The sequence below is a fragment of the Nipponia nippon genome, unplaced genomic scaffold (genome assembly GCF_047370975.1).
Source record: "Nipponia nippon isolate SJK-2023a ecotype South Korea unplaced genomic scaffold, ASM4737097v1 scaffold_39, whole genome shotgun sequence".
In the NCBI taxonomy this organism is placed as follows: Eukaryota; Metazoa; Chordata; class Aves; order Pelecaniformes; family Threskiornithidae; genus Nipponia; species Nipponia nippon.
In genome coordinates this window covers 667,842-691,638 of record NW_028262357.1, presented here as the reverse complement: position 1 = coordinate 691,638, position 23,797 = coordinate 667,842, and the positions used below count along the sequence as shown (strand labels likewise).

General features: G+C 41.2%; 1 protein-coding gene across 2 annotated transcripts in view; it reads right to left on the bottom strand.

The window, feature by feature from the left end:
• Positions 1–23,797, bottom strand: part of PRLR (prolactin receptor) — a 155,994-nt gene that overhangs the window by 56,384 nt on the left and 75,813 nt on the right. For both annotated transcript variants that reach the window (XM_087773282.1, XM_087773283.1), the window contains one exon: positions 8,725–8,815. The gene's annotated coding sequence lies outside the window, so the exon portion shown is untranslated. The remainder of the gene's footprint in view (positions 1–8,724; positions 8,816–23,797) is intronic.

The following is a 23,797-nucleotide window of genomic DNA, read 5'->3' as shown; positions in this document are numbered from 1 at the left end:
CACGACATGCCTAAAGGCCCCCATGCTGTTTGGACAGAGATGATGAACTCCGGAGGTGCCTAAGCACCTCTAAACAGCTTAGATCCCAAAGGATGAAGCAGTTGTCTCAATAACTATTAACTGCCAGCATCAGCAGTGGGAGGTCAGGCAGCAGAGAGGCATAAATAAGCCCCAGCCTGGTGAGTCTGGAACCAACACATCTGTAACCAAACACAAGGAACAGGTTCTAGGCCTGGTGGAATCATAAACTCCTTAGGGAAACTGGTGCCTAATTTACTTTCTGGAGTACAAAACCTAGGCACGATATTTTGCGAAGATGTGCAGTAGTGATTACTAAAGAGATTTTGATAGAGAAGGATTTAATCAAGAAATTCAAGCCCTGAGCTACTGGGATAGCAAATAGCAAATGTAATTATCAAGGCATTCCTCCAAAATTTTTATGTATCAAAACTAAGCAAATAAATAAAAACTGGTAAATAGCAGCCTGGATTAACAAAAACAAAATGGTGTTAACAAAACAAAAACAAAACCAGTGTTATCAGGTTAGCAAAAACAGTATGCTCAAGTACAGGAGGAGACCTTGATTTCAGGGGAAAGGTAAATAAGTCTTCCCATGGCTTCAGCTTTTCCTCTTAGGCATTGAGACAGCACCTGCATCCTCTAAAAGCAATGGTTTTGGTGAGCCGTGACTAGACAGCTTCTTTACAGCAATGCATTCTCTCTTGGATTGCCCCATCCTAAAAAGTCCATTTACACACTTGCTTTCTCTAAGCCTCATCATTCCCTGAGAGCCAGGGAAGGCCTCAACTGCTTTCAGATACCTCCCCAGGACCTGAGACTGTTCCAATGAGAACACCACCAGACAAGTGCACCCTGCCCATTTCTTAATCCAAAAAAGTTTTTTTTTATTTAGTGCTCTTTTTTCTTATTTTATTCCCAGACTTCACTATACAACTATGTCACTCTGACAGAATCCTGGAAGTGCATTACTGTAAAGTAAGCATGATCCTCAAATGCTTAGTTGGAAGATGTTAATTTCTGAAGACACTTAATTGTCTTCAGGTTTATTCTTCTCACAGTTCCTGTGAAGCTTGATGAATGCACACTCACAATAAATTCTTAAAACCTAATCTGTAATAATTGCACTTCACCGGCTAAACATATGAAGTGTTCATAAAGTCATGACATTCTTCTTAGATCATTGTTTAGCAGTCCTTTATGTATCACACTCTTTTCCTGACACAATAAAACTGGAAACTGGGACACTTCATGCTTACACACAGAAAAGAGGAACAGTTGCAGACATGGCAAGGGTTACTGCTGATTAAGCTCACGTCAAATCTGATTGTGAATTTAGAAGATGGCAGCAATCAGTAGGTATTTGCAATTGCTTTAGAAAGGCCCTTTTTTTTTTTCTTTAGAAAGGGCCCTTTTCTTGTTACTGCTGTAATACAGAATAAATCTGATCTTGATCATGCTGGTCCAGATCCCCACAGAGATTAGCTTTATCTGAAAGAGTTTATAAAGATTATGAAGTCACACTTTGAAGTTTTCTGTCCTAACTGACAAAAGCAAAATCAAAGACTTTGTACTTTGAAGTGAGAAGATGTTATTTCATCACTGTAGACTGGAGTGAGTTAGTTAGACAATGGAAGACAATGATCAAAAAACTTTGATTGTTACTTGCATGAGGGGGAATAGGAACACAGAGAAGACTGCAGGAAAACACTTACATGTTAGCATACCTCTAATTAGAGGTATTCCTATGGAAATCAGGGCATATATGCTCACCACACTCAGGAGGTCTTGTAAATTTAAGTTTTGCATAAACGGGAGTCTTACATAACTCAGAATATCAAACGCTACCTTTGACCATACATTCAAATCTCATGCACAGGGACAGTGAATTTGAAGAGATAAATACGTTTTTCATCTTTAGAAGCATAACAGAAAAGTGGATCTATGTTTTAAATTTCATTTAAACTGTGTCATCAAGTTAAAGCAGCCACTACTAATCTAGTTTCACTGTTCTACCTCTAGCAGGTGACATAATCTTAAAATAGAACCGAGTGACTAAAGCAACAAGATCCCAGTTTGCACAGCAAAGTACAAAGATAAGGGACTCTTTTGAACTACACACATTTACATATTATTTCTACTTAAACATAATATAAAAAGAGACACACATTTTATAAACTTTAAAAAAATTTTGAAACCTCCAGAATATTTCTTCCTTATAGATGTATTTTGATTTTATTCTTGTGTAACACAAACATCAGGTGTTTTCTGACTGTAGTGAAAAAAGATTAATCACCTACACATGTAGACTGCTAAGAAAGACTCCAACCTTTTTATTCTCCCATCATAATCTACCTTTGACTGACTTGCAGGATACTGGAACACAATGTTGTTCTGGAAACAGTCTCACTGACCTCAGGACACCAGGCAGCATGAAGGAAGAATTGCATTAGTGATATTCTGTAAGACTAAGTCAAGACTGCTGATGAACAGCCACATAATTATTTGCGAAGTGATGACAGTGGGATTTTAAAGCTCTGTTCTTATTTAATGCAGACTAAATACAGTTTTAATATGTTAAAGCAGAATAAGTGTAAGAAAATCTTCTGTAACATTAAGTCAGAAGAGAGCTCTGATCACCCAAAGACATTTCAAAAGACCAAGTATATTATTTCAATTTACTTAAGAGAATAATTCCACTGTATTATGGTGACAAGTACATTCTTCTTGTAAGGCCGGAACATTTTAAATATAAGCTGTTTTTAGACACCATTTTTCTTTAAATGTCATAATGAATTACTCATCATTCATTAAACATGTCATTGTCCTGTATATGCTAATTGAGTGAAGGATAGAACCAGAATTTATTAAAGATATGTATTTTCTTGTTTTATAGATGTGATTTTTTTGAAGGCTTTATGAGTCAGAATTAGAACCACAGTCCCATATGAACTGCTATAAATTCTGTTGTGTTTGTTTATGGCTGGTTAACGAACATGTGAAAGGGAAGATCCAGGATCCTATAGTCTAGCTTTCCCATTCATAGATGACACAAAGCAGAGCGCAAGACTTCCTACTGTGAATGCAGAGTGCAGCTCATCTATGGGAAGTTTCTGTTTATTGTGGTGTGAAAGGAGATACCATAAATGATGCTATAGTCCCTATGCATTGGGTAAATCCAACTGTAAGAAAATGTCTCCCCTTCTCCAAACACATCATCGTCTTGTTTCTGGAGAAAGCAAATGGTGTTTAGAGTTATTGTACTATTTGAATCTCTATCTAGACTATAGAGAACATAAAAACCAGATACTGTAGGCACTGGAAGACAAAAAGTTTCACACACTCCCTCCCCCCCAATCAAAATATTTATTACTTCACTACGGTTCTAGCTCTGAGCTAATGCATGTTTTTATAAAGCTGCCAGAGCTCTAAGCACACCCCTTCTACCTTCCCCCTGGATGGGGGTTTGGTTGCCTGGGCTCAGCATCAGCTTCAATAATGGTGCAAGTGTGTAGCTTTGAAGACAGCTCTTCCAGAAAGCTCTTCTGAGAAGCCTCTGTGGGCACTTTCCTCCATTTCGCTCTGCAGTGGCTTTTAAGCTGAGGGCCTCATACTTGGCCCCCACCTGAGCTATGCTGCAGCAGTGTTGCAGCCATTCCTGCACTGGGCCAGGCACCCCACTGACCTGGACACTGACCCTGAGCCTTCAACTTGAGCTCCTGGCCTGGTCCCCAACCTGCCTCATCTCTATGGACTTGCCTGGCCATCTGGGCTCATGGCTGAACCTGGCTACTGTCACTAGGCTTGTTCGGGCACTGTGGAGCTGAGCCCTTGCACAAATAATGAACACACTTATCTCTGACACCATCACAAACTTTTCTCTCTACCTTGTTTATTGCTGGGCAGCATATCATGTGTTTGAGACTGCAGCTGGGGCATTTTGACAATATGGCTAAGCAGACCAATGAAGTGGGGAGGTCTCCCTTCCCTCACTCTCCTTGCTCCTGGACATGTGCTCCCACTTCTCCATGTGCCAGCTGAGCTCCAAACTGACAAAATACCTTGACAAAAAACTTCTGTCAGGTTAGCAAGTTAAATGAGCTTTGTAAGAGGCCCAGTGAGCGCCAAAGACAGTGCAAAAGAGGTAGTGCTCACTGGTAGGTAGGAATAAAGCAGCAGAGGGAGGAGTGGGTGAACAGGACCTCCCGTTTTACAGAAGCATTCACTAGCTTAACTCAGCCGCAGCATCAAACCCAGTCCTAAAAAGTTATAGCCAGTTGCATGGCTGATCACTGTATAATCAACTTGTGCTATGCTACATTTCTCCAAGAGTTTAGAAGGGAGATAAAAGAGAGCAGAGAAAATAGTTCAGCTCTTTGAATAGCATGCATAAATGTACGTGTTCTCACCAGGCTTTCTAGTTAAATAAGCTGATATCTTTTGTAGTTTAGTAAAGAAAAAGCAAAGGAAAACAAAAAGATTGATTCTCTACTTCCCATCATCAGGCGATGTCCAGCCACCTCCTGAGAAGCAGGTCCTCAGTATGTGTAGAGGTTGTTCCGGAAGACAAATGCCTTAATAATTACTGCCCCCTCCTCTCCTCCTTTCTCTTAGCTTTTATTGCTGAGCAGATGTCATATGGTATGGAATATCCCTTCGGTCAGCTTGGTTCAGCTGTTCTGGCTATGTCCCCTCCCAGCCTCTTGCCCAGCCCCAGCCTACTGGCCTTTGGAGGGGGGGATGTTGGAGAGACAGCCTTGATGCTGTGCAAGCACTGCTCAGCAGTAGCCAAAACACTGGTGTGTTATCAACACCTTTCTAGCTACCAATACAAAGCACAGCACTATCAGAGCTGCTGTGGGGAAAGAACTCCATCCCAGCCAGACCCAATACACTCACCCAAGCCAGCCCTTCCTGAACCTGCCAATGCCAAAAAATGTCAAACTGCACTCTGCAGAACCCAGGCAAGCTGCCGGACCCACCCACAGGATCTCACTACATTTTGATGATTAATGCTTATACAGTTTTCTTTATTGAAGAAAATTATTACACAAGGGCTCCAAGAGCTCTGTGGGAAGTGCATAAACACCAGAAGTGTTTATGTAATTACTACTCCCTCCTGAGTGCACATTACAGATTTCCATGGTGTTGGACACAGTCAGGAATGTTACCAGATGACTGATAAAAAAATGGAGTAAGAAACAAAGAGAACAATGTGAAAAGCTTATCTCCATTGTACAGAGCTGGGCTACAGAAACACATATAGTACTTCTCCTTCATAGTCCTCTATTAGTTTGGCAGTTCAACATGCATGCTCCCAAAACCTTTAGCAGGGGTTATGAACATGGAAGAAAAGCAATAGTGCATAGAAAGAAAAGCACAATTTCAAGGCAATTGGTCCACTAACCAATGCGGTAACCTGTACTAATCTAAGCAAGCGGTCAACAAAATAGGGCTTTATAAACTCAGTAACAGTTACCACTAACATGGCCAACAGCAACTCTGAAGAGGCATCTGAGAGGTGGGATTATACCCCTTTGTCTTTTCCCTTTCCTCCCATTTTTTTCCCAAGTAACTCCCTTCACTTGCATATGGTGCGAAAGACAGTCAGGAAAGCTGCGGGAACACCGGTCAGACGTGTCCTGCCGGAGCTGCCCAACCATCGTAAAACCGCAGTGCTTGAGGGGATCACAGCCTCTCCAGCTGCCATAAAGCACTTCCTTCACACCACAGGCAGCACCTGAGCTTCACAAAGATATAATTAAGCCTTTCATATTCTTCACTGATACGCTGGAAGAAACCACCTGATTCAGCCAAGCCACCTGCTGTTATGAATAACCATATTGCATAAGCCTGTTAATGAACGAATCAAGATACATTTTAAAAGTAGCTACTTCTTTGGCTCTGTTCTTATTGGGAGGTGATGCAGCCTTTAATTGCTTTAACGGAAAAGAATCATCTTCCAATTTCCCAATAAAGTTTATTCACTATTTTACATATACTTGTTGTGGCTCAGATAGTTCAAAGTTTTGCATTTCTCTTTGTCCTTAGTGTTACAGCCTCCCCTTGGCATTCTTCCTGCACTGTACATGTTACGGAGAGATACAATAACCCCTCTCAGGCAGCAGACAGTTGGATGGGGCTTTAATGTCCCTGCCCATGGTAGGGGGGATTGGAACTTGCTGTTCTTCCAATCCAAACAATTCTATGATTCTATGGTTTTATTCCTTCTCGGACTTTTTGATAGGGTAAATGTGATTTTTGAGGTATCTTGTCAGAAAGGCTACTAGAATCATAAGAATAGAGCCTTTCTTTTCATCTGCTCCAATTTTAATTCACGTTTCTTGAATATGAATGAGTAGAACTTCACAAATTATTTTGATGTGTTCACTAGAACTTTGCATAACACCATTAACACTCCTCTAATTCTGCTAGAAATAATTCAGCTAAGGCAGGCCAAAGCTCCTAGGATTGTACTTACCAAAGTAATTTGCCTATGTTTCCAGCTAATGAGCTTCTGGCTGAAAAAGTAATTTTTGTAACTAGTCCATTCTCAGTCCTTGCATTCCATTCCATTGGATTTGCATTTTGTACTACTGAATTTCATCCTGTTTACATTACTGCAGTTCTCAAGGTCACCTAGTTCTTCCCACATAGCACTTTGATATTGGGAATGTACTTTGCATAACCAGGAAACTTCATCACCATATTCCTAGCTTTTGTGTCCAAGTGATTAAAACAAGTATTAAAGATTCAGATCCAACACTCACCCTGAGGAATTTCAAAGCTAACCACCTTCTGCACAAGAGCTTTACTTTCATTGCTAGTGTTATAACCTACCGAGGTACAGCCCTACAAATCCTCTTCTAAATCCCTCTTTTCAATCCCAAGGTTTCCTATGTGTCAACAAAAGAGATGCTTTACTGAAGTTAGATGAGATTTACTGCACTTCTAGGTAGACAGGTATCGGATTAGTGTAGCTCAAACTACTTCAGCATTTCATTCTACTGTCCCTTTATTTCTATATTTGTCTTTACCTTAAAAGAACTGCTTTAATGTTCTGCATATTTTCTAAATTACTCCGACCAGTGCATAGCTGCCCATGTCTTTTTCTCCCAACCTCCCCTTTAATGTAGATTCTATATACACAACATTTTTGAGTCATCTCATAATATCGAAGAACGAACAGACTTTATAATTACATGCTCTGCTTTCTTATACCGCTTCCACACAGCTACGTGATGGAGATTCTCCATTCCCCAACGTTAGGAGATGACTTGGGAACTCAACAAATCACGTGTAAAAAGAAATCTGTGTGAAACCTTGAAAAAACAAAAATACCAACTGATTTATAACTGTACAAATCAATGCTGGAGAAAAGTTAAACATATACTGAAATCTGTATGAGTTTATGAAACGAAGAACAATGTTGAAACCTGACTCTGTGTGCTGCTGTGTGTTAGCAATCTGGGACACTGTTCTCAGATCTGTAGGCAATATGTTTTGTATTAGCAGCCTGGCTTTCTGTCAGTGTGTCTAAAACACCCTTGTTTTTGTGGCTCAGATCTTTAAAATTATATTCTGGTATTGTCTTACACAGATTGGCTTTAGCCCAGATGTTTGTCAATTCATCATTTCAGCTGCTTCAAAAATGTTCTGCAATTTTAAAAGCAAATCCTTTTTTCTTTACTGAAATATCTTATTTCTAAACATGTACAGTTTCAAGTTATAAACTCAGATTTGTTTCTTCTATTGAAGGAATAAAATTCTCACAAACCCCACAAAGTTATACACATTCACACCAAAATGAAAATGCCAAGCAAACACACACAGCTCTTTTGCGAAAAAATTATTGTAAAAAAATAACTTTTTTTTTTCTCTGGTGATACTAGTTTCTAAAGAAATACAAAGTTTTCAGATGGTCTTTCAGGGTTTGCTTGTCCAACTTCATTCCATAAACCTGAGGAAAATACTTGAAAAGAAATTACCTACATACTAGGTGTAGATGTAGCACTACGTCTAGCTGAAAGAAAAAGTACCAAATAGTGAAATAACAGATCTAGTTCAAAGCCACAGGGTGTTTCATTATATTAAATAAAGTTGACTTGCAAATATTCTTTTTAAGTGGACCTGATCCTAAATCTGCTTCTTAAGAAAATCTCAAGTGTTTTTGCACGTGTTTCCTCTGAAGTCTTTCCTTTCAACTCTGACTCTTTTTATTAAACACAAAACCTAGTGGATATTTTCTAACATGTAGGTTGTTTATTCCAATACTTAAACGTGGGGCAGGCACATTATTTAATGGGAATTACTGGGATTATTACTGGGAATTACTGTTCTTGGAGTAATGTTGCATTTAAAACTCAAATTCAAAGTTTATATACATTTTTGGTAATATGATACAGAAATATTCCATAACCCTAGGCTAATAGGAATTCTACATCAGCAGTAGTTTGCCCACAGCTTAAGTTTCTAATGGGATACTTGCAGCAGGCCTCTATCCCAGCACTCCACATTCCCTACTTCTTATTACTTAAGTAATTCCCAAGTTATTTGCAGACACGGAGTTCAAGGACAAAAGGAAAAATCAGAACATCCAGTATCATTTGCACATCTGAGGCTAATACATTTCATCCATTTAATCAAATAATTCGAGATAATATGTATCATCCAGAAAAAGGGCAGAAGTAACAAGTGTGATCTTACCAGGCTCTGCTCTCAAGCAGCCTCCACTGATTTCAGAAACCTTCTTTGACTCCAAATCTCTTGGCTGAAGTGCAGTGTTGTGGTTTTTCCCCTGTCAATTGAGACAAAAAATATGTTGTGTCAATTTTCAGTTTATGCCTCACTTCTCCCTATGGATGCCTACCATAAAGTCCTTATTTAGACACTATCCCTGACAACTTATCTTAGGGGGGAGAATCATGCTCAGAACTGAAAGGGTACTGTTTGAGTTTTCTGGTTTTAGCTTCTAGTGATCTGTTCCTATGACTTTAACCCCCAGATGAAAAAGCTTTTAATATTTTTTCTTTTTAGGCAATTACTTAAAAATTAAGTCACCTATTCTTTCTGAAGACCCAGACTTGGTCCCTGATTCTCCTCACATTAAGACACCAACTTCAGCTCCCCCACAAATACTGCAGATCTCCACACCCTTCTATTTCTGCAGCATTCATAAAATGTAGGAACACACTGAATACATGAGAATGCATTTTGTAATGGTGTACAGAGAGATTGTGGACAAAATTACTCTGTTAACGGAGGCAAGCTTGTTGAGGGAGGCAATCTCATGTTAGCCTACAGCATCAAACTGACAGTACCTGAGCTGCTTGTCCTCTCTGAAGCCTCAGCAGTTCTCAGAATCAGTGATACAGTCTCCACTCCGTAAAAATTACTTTAATGACTCACTACTTGCTATCTACTGTTTTGTACCTAACTACGCTTAACGCACTGTACGAATGGCTCTAAGCTATCGTGTGCCCCAGACTGCCATTTATGATTACCTTCTTCTCGTCCTTATTTACCTCTGTGACAATTGTTGGCCACTTTACTCAGGAGTGATTTCATTATTCCTTTCATCATCAAGAATTAATCAAGCAGAAGCAAATACAGTATTGCTCTCTCCAGAGGTCTTCTGGAAACACCTCTAAAGAAACACTATTACCTTTGGAGATTTAGTGTGTATTTTAATCCATTTTTGAAGCATTTACCGTTTTAAACAGAACTCTGAAGAGAAAATTACGATGTTTTTCAAAGAAAATATATTTTCCTGAACATAACATCAGTAATGTAACTCAGACCTTCAAGAATCCTTACAAAGAAATCTTGCTTTGGGATTTAAAGTGGTCCCTATAGCTCAAGAAGAGCTTTAGGATTCTTTTCCATTTTGGATTTGCTGAGCCAACCGAGGTAATCTAAATTTCAGCTATTCTGTGTTAGATCCTGTGACCTATTCTGATCTGGCTATGCCTGATTCTGCCAAAAAAAAATTTGGCTTGTCTGTGTTCTTACACTGAACTCAACAGAACTACATCTACACCTAATGCCTTCTGCCTGCTAGACTACATCCATTTTCTGTGGGCGCTGAGAGGATTAGAGGGTATAATTCGCAAACAGAAATATCAATGAATATTTGAAACAAAGAAAAACATTCAAGGACATGGACAAGATGAAATTGTACTAATACTGGGCCCTTTTAAAAAGCTTGTGAAAAGCCCTTTGTCTATTAAAAAATCTGAAATATATCGACATTCAGAAGACAAGGAGTCTTGTGAAAATATTCGGTGGAAAATTGCAAGGCCAAAAAAAGATCTTCAGGATAGAATGATTTCTCATTTTGCTTTTCTAAAGAACTAGCACAACAAGATCAACTCTCAGAGTTGGCCTTTAAAAGTCACCATGATATATGTTTTTAAAGAACAATGTAGTTGTTTAAATATACATTCTACTGATCAAATTTATCCTTGTTGACTTTTGGTCAGTTGTAACTGGGTCAGTCTATTTTTAAGTTTTAGAGATCAACTGAAGATTACATTAGTTAATAGTTTTCTAGCAGAAAGCATACCTGTAAATCAGTATCATTTTGGTATGTCTCCAGGGGATCTCTATGTTCAGCTTTAACTGGACTTTTGAACAAACTGCACTTTCCATGCACCTGCAATCTTCATTGTTTGCTACCATGCCGTGGTTTACTGTATCGCCTTGCCTGTGGGATTCTCCAACTAGCTAAACAAAGAAACAGTCTTTGTTTGACTGTAAAATTAACACAGAGTCTTGCTTATGTATTTTTAACTTCAGCGGTCTATTTTAGGCAACACAGAACACAGCTTCAGCGCAAGTCACGTCATTTGATTTCAGTTTAAGTTTTACATGGTAAGATATCTGCTTTGTAAAATGCTCCAGAATGTTTGCATTACTAGATTCTCTAAAGAAAAATATCACTGACTTCTTGAGGCAAATCTCTTCAGCACAGCTGGGGACCAAGGCAATGGGAAAACAAAAGGCAGAGGGGGGCATGCACATCATCTGCCCCACACGGCACGCTGCGCTGGGCAGGCCAGCGGCTGCAGTGAACACATGTTGCTGCTCTGCATTGTGTTTGTGTCCCAAGCACTGGGAAGCGCTCATGCGGCCTTTGGGCTAGGACAGTAGCCAAGAGCTAACCCTTAAGCTACTCCATTAGATAGCAGGACTGCACTGCCTGATTAACAACCCATTCTGCGGATGAGGACACCTGGACCTAAGTTTCAGGGTGGACAGAAAATTAGCCTCCCACCAAGCTAAACATGGGAGGTTGCCCGTGGGGAAAGCAGCAGAACCAAGAAGACTGGAGGCAGTTTTTAATCTACCAGTGCTGTATCAAACCCAACTAAACTGTTTTTAGCATGGCACTGATTTACAAAAAGGTTTCTTGCTTCAGCTTAACCCTTGCTAGTGCCTACGCTAGCAGGCTGTGAACTGGATTAGTAAAGAAAAGCAAATAAGTTTAACTAACTCTATTAAAGTTATGTAGCTGAAATAACAAATGAATAAATGGTAACAAACTCATTAATTCATCTCTTTCATTTTTCCCATGAGGCAGTTTATATGGGAGTTAATGAGCTGCCGGTCATCAGTCATTGGACACTGACTGCTCAACATTCAAGAGGCTGATTAAACAATGTAAGTGCTTATTTCATTCTGGCAGCACAACAGGATTGAGATTATTAGTTAGGAAAGAGACCAGACATTTTGAGCAAGGGAGAGGCAATCATTCTAGTTATACCAGTCTGAAGTTATTCTCATAAAACTCACTATAATATTAGCTTTTTCCTTATATGGATTGGAACAGAGAGAAATACCTAAAGCATGGTATGTTATATAAACCAAAATAGGGCATAGGATTTTAACATGCAGAGTTACTCCAACTGTAAAACAGAAAAGGGGGTCAGCATGGCTAACAGACATCTACTATCTTCAAAACAAATTTCTATATATAGAGAGAGATTGTTAAAACAACCTCCAACCTACAGATGGCAACCTACAGAAAAAAAAAGGTCACATTTTGTTGCAGGGGATAATTTTCTTCTAGTCTTTTTTGGTGATGCTGAGCAGTTAAGTCAGTTTATATGGTATAGTTCTATAACTTGAACTGATTTCAGCAGTCCTGCCCAAAAAACTCCAGATATTCCTACCTTCTCTCTAGTATAATTTCCAGTACTCACCTGAACCTGAAATGAATCAATTCAAGGAACTAAAACCAATCACTTTTCTTTTTGTAGAGCTATTTTTTTGTTATCTTAGCTCCTTGAACAAATCAGATGAGTATCAGTCAAAGAACGAGGGAGGAGGTGGAGATGGTTTAAACTCTTATGCAATCACACTTTAAACATCCAATCTGTTTAAAGCACCGTTGCTTCAGGCAAACACTAATACCTGTGGAGTTTTGATTCAAGTATGAGGATGTAGCTAAAAGTTCACATCAAGATGACAATGTAAAAGTCAATGAAAAACCAGTTCTCTACTGGTGGCTATCAAAGGATTATTAAAATATGTCTAGCTGTTCTTTCATAGAATCATAGAATCGTCAAGGTTGGAAAAGACCCTTAAGATCATAGAGTCCAACCGTCAACCTATCACTGCCAAGTTCATCTATACCATGTCTTCAAGCACCACATCTATCCGTTCTTTAAATACCTCCGGAGATGGAGACTCAACCACTTCCTTGGGCAGCCTGGTCCAATGCTTGACCACCCTCTCGGTGAAGAATTTTTTCCTAATATCTAACCTAAACCTCCCCTGGCGTAGCTTGAGGCCGTTTCCTCTCGTTCTATCACTCGTTACTAGGGAGAAGAGACTGACCCCCACCTTGCTACAACCTCCTTTCAGGTAGTTGTAGAGAGCAATAAGGTCTCCCCTCAGCCTCCTCCAGACTAAACAACCCCAGCTCCCTCAGGCACTCCTCATAAGACTTGTGCTCTAGACCCTTCACCAGCTTCGTTGCCCTCCTCTGGACACGCACCAGCACCTCAATGTCCTTCTTGTAGTGAGGGGCCCAAAACTGAACCCAGTACTCGAGGTGCATCCTCAGCAGTGCCGAGTACAGGGACACTATCACCTCCCTGGTCCTGCTGGCCACACTATTCTTGATACAAGCCAGGATGCCATTGGCCCTCTTGGCCACCTGGGCACACTGCTGGCTCATGTTCAGGCGGCTGTCAGCCAACACCCCCAGGTCCTTTTCCGCCAGGCAGCTCTCCAGCCACTCTTCCCCCAGCCTGTACTGTTGCATGGGGTTGTTGTGACCAAAGTGCAGGACCCGGCACTTAGCCTTGTTGAATCTCATGCAGTTGGCCCCGGCCCATCGGTCCAGCCTGTCCAGGTCCCTCTGCAGGGCCTTCCTACCCTCCAGCAGATCAACACTTCCACCCAGCTTGGTGTCACCTGCAAACTTACTGAGGCTGCACTCGATCCCCTCATCCAGATCATCAATGAAGATATTGAACAGGACCGGCCCCAGTACTGAGCCCTGGGGAACACCACTCGTGAGCGGCCGCCAACTGGATTTGACTCCATTGTAGGGAGTCAAAGGCTGGCCTTACATAGTCACTGACCTGTTGAACCTAGTAAACAGTCTGTTATCAGCAGTTAGCTGAAAAGCAAAACACAGCACTGGAAATACAGTAAAGGCATTTTTCAGGTACTTGTGAGTATTGCTTATTACCTGCAACAAGTTTCCCTCATGCTTGTTTGAATGAAGACAGCTCACACTACAAATCCAAGTCCAGCTGTGATGACACACAGAGACTTTCACAGAGTTACTAGGCAAGAGTCATAAAAAGAGTCCATCACACAACTGAAGAAGAGCTTCCAAGCCTGGGTGACCGGTGGCTCAGCAACCTGTCTCCAGAATCACAGAAAACAGCCCCCCCCCCCCCCCCCCGTGAGCTGGGAAAAGTTAGTTGTTATTTGTGGGAACCAAGGAGAGGTTTTCCTGCGAGGATTAAAATCAGCTAAATACACAAACAGCAACTTTTCTCAAGTATGTTTGTTACAATTAAGCAGCAGTAGGATCTCCATGCAATAGGATAGCATGAGCAACGTCCAAGAAGTAAAAAGTTTGGGAACATGATGTTGGTTCTTAAGTGGTGGCTACCAGTATTTCCACAGTCAGAAAAAGAAAGCTTTAAGGTCTGGTGGAAAAAATGGTAATGGGTGTGTGTGTGGGGACAAAGTCCTACAGATCCAGTGAAAATTACCTCCTATTTAAGGGATCTAGTCCATACACTGTAGACTGTATCTACCTGGCTTTGGATGCGCAGTACATATAAAGTTGTGATTTCTTGTATAAAGAAACTCAAAATTTCAGGTTTATGTCAAGCACCATCCATTATCAGTGGTCAGAATGAAGGCAGCAGTTCCCCAACTAACAGGGTCACAGTCTTCAGCTCAGACACCGTTTATACAAGGTGTGTAGGTTGTGCCGACCTCTCTTCCAAATGCTAGGGGTGTAATTCTACAACACACTGATGTACACCAATACAGCTATCTCAGAAAGCTTTCCTAACTAAACTTACTGCCCTTCCCATACTTCAGTTTCCTACTTATTCAGTTGGGTTGATACAGCTGCTTATGGGTCTGTGAGGCAATCACAGAAAGGGTTTGTACTAAAAAATAACCTACAATTTTTCTTAAAGCCTGAGTCATCTCAGTGATTCAGTTTATACTATTGGTAAACAAACAGCTGTATTGGCATGACAGAGTGATAGTGAATTGGGTGACAGGAGTAGGAAATAAAAGCTTGAAGCTGGAATTTCTTTAGCTTTGCTATTACAAGTAATGTATAATGGAAATACTCTTTAGTCGACACCTGCTCAAGGTTAATATTCTTTCTTGCTTCACATCAAATGTCAGACCAAACCCCAACAAAGTGGTGGGTGCCTTAAAGTCACTTATCCTAAAGTCATTATGTTTGTGATCATACTGTACCTTAAATCTCCAGTACTAGGCACTGATGTTGAACCAACTCAGCTCCATCTCCTGCATCTAAAAGAAACTATAGTTTTCAGTTGAAAGGGGACAGACAACCCTTCCACTTGAGATCAGTGCCTACACTCCAGAATAATTCTTTCCTCCACTATTCCTAGTTTCTGGCATTAGCTGGTAACTCAGTTCAGGGTGCTGCTGCTCAGCTGACCCTGTACTGCAGGAATAGGAAAAGGGAGGAGAAAAGCTGCTTTTCTTCTCCTGGAACATTCCTGAGTTCTGGTCTGAACTTGCTAATTAATTTTTACTGGAGCCAGGAGACAGCAATCAGGTGTTCACCACTCCTTTGATTCCAGGATCCACTCAGCAGTGACAGTGAATGGTGTATTTTGTTGCACATTGACCTGCCAGTTTGTATACTGCAAAGGACCATGTTTCAAGACTTTGGCACTGGAGCATTCAGGGTTGGATTTTTGGGATACTGAGGAATGGAACATAAACCTGAGTTCTGACACAGGACGAACAGATTAACAGATGTAGAGAAGTGAGATTCTTTGGCAGGACTACAGCTTGAAACAGAGCTTTCATTGCTCTTCAATAGATTCAGCTTTGAAGGAGAAGGAAAACAAAGATCATTACAAGTTTGTCCCGTTAAAGAAAACACATTTTTCCAAATATTCAAACAACACAATAGTAGATTAGAGAAAATAAAGGCTCAAGACCTCATGTTCCTTGATTCAGATCAAGAACTTGAATGCAAGTCTTCCTTGCTACAGCGAGTGCCTCAACTACAGAGCTCCTGGCTTTGGTGAAATAGTTGTCTCCATCTTTTTATTAGTAATTCCATTTTGTTCTGATGATGCCTTACTTTATCTACATGAAGACTTGAATGTGAGGTGCCCTGGAATGCCTTGTCCCTGTTTGTTTGGGCACAATCCAGGTACATTTCTCCCTCAATCGCCTTCAACAATGCTGTATTGCCCTGACACAATCCTTTTTTACTACCCCTTCTTTCCACAACAATAAGAAAAATGAAAACACTCCTCACTATGCATTAGCAATCTTTTCCCAGAATAAAGATTACCAGAAACCTCTCCTGTGGTGCCTCTCAGCTTCCACACCCTAGGACTTAGACTGCCCTGTTTCTATTAGGCATAAAATCTCCCAGCCATGTCCGTTTCTATGTCCCAGGCTTTCTGGACTGCTTTCTTTTGTAGCAATTTCTAAATCCCACTTGAATGCAATTTTAAAAGCATCTTTTCCTGTTTTCTTCTCTGTTCCTCCCAAAGGTTCACAACAGTGCTTAGCCTACTTCCGTAATACTCCGTGATTTTACTGCATCTCTAGGCCCCATCACTAGCTTGTCTCATTTCTAGCAATCTTACGTAGGAATCTAGCCCTTCTTGAGATTTACAGAGCCCATCACAGTTCATTTTCTACAATACAGCAGCAAACCAAGCTTCCCTCCCTAAATTAGTTAACTTTTCCTCCTTATACCACTCCCTGCCTGCCACAAGATGTACCTGCAGAAATGAAGTCAGACACAGATAATTCAGTGTGTCCATTCTTTGCCTCTCTTTACAGGACCCTCTCATGTCCTCCATCAAGAGTATGCATGATTAGAGTAGGACAGGCCCTTAAAAAGTCCAGGGACCCTCAGATAATGTCTCAAACCCCAACCAATGCTATCACTACTGAGTTATGGACAAGTCTCAACTTCTGTATCTCAACTCAGCCTGCCTGAACTATTCCCCTTTGTATCATTACTAAGTATTAATTGAACCAGACAGCAAAAGGCAAAACATACTCCAGCAGCAAAAACATTCATCTACAATGCTGGATAGCCAGGATTCCTGCTACATTTACTACTGTATTATTTATACAGTAGTATAAACTACTGACAAAAGAAATCAAACTATTTCTTTTTCATAAATATTAAATATTAACACTAATTAATTACTTGGCGATGTGAGGTGAAACAATTCTGTAGTAGCTATTCAGACTTCTTTCAAACTGGAAAAAAAAAGGTATAGTACTTTTATCCTAGCGGGTAAGATAAATGAACTGGGGCATAGTATACTACAGTTAAAGGCTCTACTCAAGCTGAAAGCAAGCAAGGACCTAGAGCTGATTTTCTAAAAGCCCATGAGAATGAATGCCCTAGCCTCTCAACTACTTCAACTAGAATTTCTGGTTAAAAATTGTAATGAGAAACATCTCCCTTCCAAATTAAAAAAATATGACCTTTTTTAATATTCCCAAAGAACATTTGTGACTCAGCAAATAAAACTTCCCAACATTTTACACCAATAGTTCTTCATATCTGTCATGAATTTATATGTTCCATTATGCATCAGGAGGTTGGAAAGGGGGACTGAAAGAAGTTATACTGAAAGAACCTAGATAATACTGTGGAAGAGACAAAGAAACATGCAGGTTTGTTTCACAAATAAAACAGTTTAATCTTCAAAGAATTATAAAATAATTTAAAGAGGTTACTACGCAATTTTTAATGAAAATCATCTGTAACTGAGTTCAGAATTTGCTTGCAAAAACAGATATTAAAACACACTATTCAATAGCTGTACTATCCCTTTACGCTCTTTATGGAGCCAGGTGATGCACTGCTTCAAGAAGTGTGTCTTTCTAAAAGACCTGAGTCTCATAAAACTCACCCGGCTTTAAACCACAAAGCACCTCTTTACCTCAGCAAATTCACCCCTGATCTACACTGTTGTTCTGAAATCATATTCGGGTTTCTTGTGTCTGGGACAGAAAACTAAGGGTCTGTCTACCTGTCAGTATCAGTGCCATCCCCACATAATCAAGCTAGTTCCGAGTAAATTAGCTTGAGCATTTAAATTAGTATCACTTCATGAATGTAACTCTCCACAGGGGCTAATGTATTCTGCTTTTTAGCATTGCGTAATGTAGACAATTCCTCTTACTGTTCTAGTTAATATGAAAGACTCTTTTCCACATTTTCTTCCCAAAACTGTTGTGTAGCATTACTGTGTGCTGTAAATAGCTTCCCACTTCCATCTGCTGCCTGAAGTGCTTTGGTTTGTAAAGGGTTTGCTTTGTACTTCTTCAGGAAAAACCATTTGTTAGTGCTGTCACAGCGTATCATCTCTTCTAGACTACAGCTGCCAATAAACACCAGGCAGTGGCATGTAAATGCTATACTGTTAATATAAATACATTCTTACTAGTTAAACAGAGTCTAAAAGAGTATGTAAAAAAAATCATTTTAATGAAGACATTTCACAACAGATTGGACATCATTCATTTAGGGAGTATTCCCCTTTATCAAGGGGCTGAACAGCATGGCTGTAATATCTGCTACACTCTTTATGATTGTATGGCAACTGATGAATACAGAAAAACAGAAAGAAATCCAAGAGCCCCCTGAGTTCAATGGCATGCAGTATTATTAACCATCTGATCTGAGTACCTCTTGCTCAGTGCTCTGGGAGAAAACAAACTCTAAAGGCCCCATAAATATGATATGGATAACAATCATTCTTGACTTAAATTGGGTTTGTGACTATATTGACAAAAACATATTAAAATGATAAATTAGAGTTTATTATGGCTGATTTCTATTACAGATCATATCAAAACAGGATTTTTACCTACATGAGTCACTACCAGGGTTTCCAATAAAGTTCAAATTAGCCAAGATAATGTGAATGATGCCAGGTAGTTGTGAAACATGATTGTATTGGGTTTGCGTGGCAAGGTTTTGGTAGCGGAGGGGCTACAGGGGTGGTTTATGTGAGAGGATGCCAGAAGCTTCCCCCATGTCCGATGGAGCCAATGCCAGCCAGCTCCAAGATGGAGCCGGCGCTGGCCAAGGCTGAGCCCATCAGCGATGGTGGTAGTGCCTCTAGGATAATATAGTTAAGAAGGGGGGGGAAAAACTGCGCAACAGCAGCCAAAGAGAGGAGTGAGAATACGTGAGAGGCAGAGCCCTGCAGACACCAAGGCCAGTGCAGAAGGAGGGGGAGGAGGTGCTCCAGGCGCCGGAGCAGAGATTCCCCTGCAGCCCCTGGGGAAGCCCATGGTGAGGCAGGCTGTCCCCCTGCAGCCCATGGAGGTCCACGCTGGAGCAGAGATCCACCTGCAGCCCCTGGAGGACCCCACGCCGGAGCAGGGGGATGCCCAAAGGAGGCTGTGACCCCATGGGAAGCCCACGCTGGAGCAGGCTCCTGGCAGGACCTGTGGCCCTGTGGAGAGAGGAGCCCAGGCTGGAGCAGGTTTGCTGGCAGGACTTGTGACCCCGTGGGGGACCCACGCTGGAGCAGTCTGCTCCTGAAGGACTGCGCCCCGTGGAAGGGACCCACGCTGGAGCAGTTGGTGAGGAACTGCAGCCCTGGGAAGGGCTCACGCTGGAGCAGTTCGTGGAGGACTGTCTGCCGTGGGAGGGACCCCACGCCGGAGCAGGGGCAGAGTGTGAGGAGTCCTCCCCTGAGGAAGAAGGAGCGGCAGAGACAGCGTGTGGTGAAGTGACCACAACTCCCATTCCTCGTCCCCCTGCGCCGCTCATGTGGAGGAGGCAGAGAAACTGGGAGTGAAGTTGAGCCTGAGAAGAAGGGAGGGGTGGGGAGAAGGTGGATTTAGATTTGTTCTTATTTCTCATTATCCTACTCTGGTGTTAATAGGCAATAAATTAAATTAATTTCCCCAAGCTGAGCTGGTTTTGCCCCTGCTGGTAATTGCTGAGTGATCTCCCTGTTATTATCTCAAGAGCCTTGCGTCATATTTTCTGTCCCCTGTCCAGCTGAGGAAGGGAGTGACAGAGCAGCTTTGGTGAGCAGCTGGCAGCCAGCCAAGGTTAACCCACCACATCACCGATAGCACAGGGACTCTCAGTTTTACAGTTATGTTCCAACACAACATGCTGATTAGATATCATTATTACTACACAGTTTCTATAATGACTACAGTCTCTAGCCTTGGATTGCTTTGCTGTACAAATACAAAAGACATGGTTCCTGTTTCAAAGAATGTGAAACCTAATAAATTAATGCATAAAAGTTTCTCAATAAATCGCAGACTAGAAGAGGTCTCAGGAGGTCATCTAGACTATCTAAGTGCCTCAAGGAGGGATTAACAATGCCAATTTCATTCCTGAGATTTGCTTAATCTGTTCTTAAAAATTTCCAATTAGGGAACTTCACAATCTCCTTAGGCAGTGTTGGCTACTGCTTTATTACCTTTATTATTAAAGTGTTCTTAATATCTGATCTGTGTCTTCCTTGCTGCAACTTAATCCAAGTACTTCTTTTGCAGTCTAAAAGCAACAAAACAAGACTATTCCTGTCTCTCTGCAGAGATAAGAAACACTACTCTGAACACTTCAAATATATCACCCTTGTCTTCTCTTATTTAGATTTATCAGTCTTGATTAATTTTCTCATATGCCACATTCTGCAGACCTCTAAATCTTCTTATTACTCTCCTGCAGACTCTCTGCCTATCTTTCATGAAGCACCATGCCTCAGAATGACAAAGTATTTTAGTTGAGGCCTTGAAAATACTGAAGGGAATAAAAGAATCACTTTGCACACCTCAAATCAGAGTGCTATGTATAAACCCTGGCATGGTATTTGCTTTTTGCACAGCAGGATGACATTACTGACTTCTATTCCGCCTGTGTACCATTATAACCCTTATTGATACAAAATACCCTCTTGAATCCTTGTTACCTCTTTCCTCTATTTGTGCAATTGCGTGTCCATGTTTAAGAGCAGCAGCTTGGTCTTGTTTCTACTAACTTCTTTTTCATCAGAAATAATACAGCAACCTATCAAAATAACTGCTTTCTCTTCGTCTTCTCCAAGGAAGTCCCTCTCCTTTCCCTGTTGTCTAGTAAATACACTTGGTATAATGTATCCACATCCCTAATGAAATACTGACTAGTTGCCACACCAAGGAGTTAGTCTTGTGCAGCTGTTTTCAATCTGTCCTTTCACCCTGACAGTGACCCGCCGATAACCACCTGTAAATGATTTTACAAGGACCTGTGCATCCAGCATCATAGTTTCATCTAGACTATGTTTCTAGCTAATTTCTGAAAATTTCATGAAACTGTGTTGAAAGCCTGACCACATCACAGATGTATGACATCACTGCTGCTCTTCTGTCCTCGAGACTCATTGGCCTTCTTTAGAAGGAAACTGGAGTGCTTTGAGAAGATTGTTTCTTTTCAGCGGGAACCTATGTTGTTACTTATGTCCATATTCTCTCACATATTGATTTCAGTGTCTTCCAGCAGATTATAATCATGTGATCAACACACAGAGGGTACAGGTGTCTCAGTTTTAATTGCCTGAGAATGGATGATTAAGAGAAACTTGCACAATGATCATAAAAGCTATTCTTCACTCTCCTGCCCTGAAATCACATTTGTTAAATTTAAATTAGTTTTGTTATAAATTTTTTCCTGCTTGTGACCAAGCAGATCCAACAGTTAAAAATCTTCACACAACAGAAGCACAGAGGTACTAATTGCGAACAGACTACAGAAACTGCTGACCTGGTGTTCTGTTGTCTAAAGAAAAAGACTTTGTCTCCCTTTTCCCCTGTCCTCTTCTAGATCCTGGGAAGGGTCAGGACAATTTCACATGAGGTAAGGGAGGGCAAGTGCCGACACACCCTCTCCTGCTGCAAGTCCAGCCCCTTGTGGTCACATGACCCATCTGCCCCAGAAGTCCCACCCATTTTCCAGTCACATGACTGGCTTATGGCCCCACCCCCCCACCTCCCCAACTAGGTCATGCCTCCCCAAACTACATCATTGTCCCCGTGTGAGGCCACCGTTGTGACACAGCCGTAACCCCTGTGATATCAGCGCTTCCTGTGATTGCCTGGCAGGCGAGGCCGCGCCTTGGTCAACCCAGGAGCAGAGCGAGAGCAGACCGTCCTCCCTCTGCCCAGCGTGGGGCTGCCGTTTTGTCACGGCTGCCATTTTGTTAATGGTGTAAACCCTGTGATCTCAGTGCACCTTGGGATCATTTGGCAGCTGAAACCTCGCCTTCCTGGTCATTTGGAAGCTTCTCAAGAGCCCTCATATGTTCTTGATACATGTGATAGATAGCCATATAAATATCTCTGTAAATATATACAGAAAGGAATGTATAAATATGTATAAATGCATACATACACTTATTTTTATATAGAAATGAATTTATATTTCCAAAAGTTTACGTATAAAAGATCGCTTAATAAGAAGCACTGAAATTAACAAAGTTTACCAATGAACAGAGAAAAATTAAATAAGAAGAAAATACAGTTATGGGACCACTAGTTAACAAGACTGCTGAAAACCAAACCAGATCACCATGCAATGTTACCTGGGTAGTCTTTGGACTCTGTGCTGTGCTACAAGATACAGGCAACATTGCGTACTAAAATGGAAAACCAGAACAAAAATCCAGCTTTGCAGGAGCATGTGTAGGGGCACTAAGAAAAGTTTCCATTGGGTTTCCCCCAAAAGACCACATCCATGACAGTTGGGTTGCGATTTCTGAAACAAAACCACATTGTACAGCATAACAAGGGATTACATTTACCAAAAGGCCTCTCTAGTGTGAATGGCTCTCCTGAACCTGATGCAGCAGTAAACATGTATCCTGTTAGGACAGAAGATGACCTCCTGAAGGCAACTTCCAGGTCATCTACACCTTACATAGCAGACTGTGCCTTACAGACTTAGAATGAGGATGTCTCTAAACATAACATCCAGCTGGCTGAAAGTAGGTGCCAGCAACTAATTCATCGGACAACAACTTTGCAGCAAAGATCAGTATGGTTGTTCAAACCTACAGAGTCTTTCCCATTCAAGTCCATTATAGGAAATTGTGTTATAGCTGAAAGTAATGGCATCCCAATGAACAAGTTGTTCTTGATGCTTGTCTGCACTGTGGCCACTTCAAATAAATCCAGGTGGGGTTTGGTACATTATTCTGAGCAGCCACGAACAAAAATCAGCCTTGTTAAAATAGATCTCCTTTTCTAGTGGTAGAATGGGCCATCTTCCTCTGGATTTTTTGTTTATTTTCCGCTGTTCAGTAGGGTTTGTTATTCTTTTACTTCTTCTTGTGGCTGGAATGCAGCCTGGCACTACCCATCCTTTTCCTTTTAAGCGTTTGAGGAAGGCTGCCCCTTCAGGCTGTGATGTGTCTCTCAACAACCCCTGAGACCTCCTGCTTTGCCAACGATTGCAACTTGGCCACAACAGCCTAGGAGACACATCTGATCACATCTTTGGATGGGTTTTCAGCCACGCCTTTAACATGCGGCTTAATAACTTGCAAACTCCTTTAGAAAAGTGATACAGCTTTTGAAAAGACTCTATACCTTCTACTCCACCTGGGCTCTTTAATAATTCCTGTACAAGGAGGGGTCCTTTTAATTCTTTTACTACTCCCTTTACTACTTATTCTTTACTACATGATGGTGTGCTTTCTTAAAATATCAGAACCTCCCAGGGCAGCAGATGCAACTTCACAACCTCCTTTCCACTGTGAAATGAGATGTGCTTGTTTTCATTTGTATTTATTTCAGTGCTGCCTGTATCGATATGAGGTTGGTTCACTGGCATATAACGCAGCTTGTACTGTGTTGCTGTAATGATCTCACTGCTGTTACCATTTGCCAGAACACAGTGTGATAATGGGACCAATAAATCTCCAACCAGCTGGTGGTGCTCAACAAGGTTTTGTGTAGAGGTAGATCAAGATAAACCTTCAAGGCATATCAGCTGAAAAGGGAAACTGTCACTGGCAACCCCAGGAGAAACTTCCAAAAA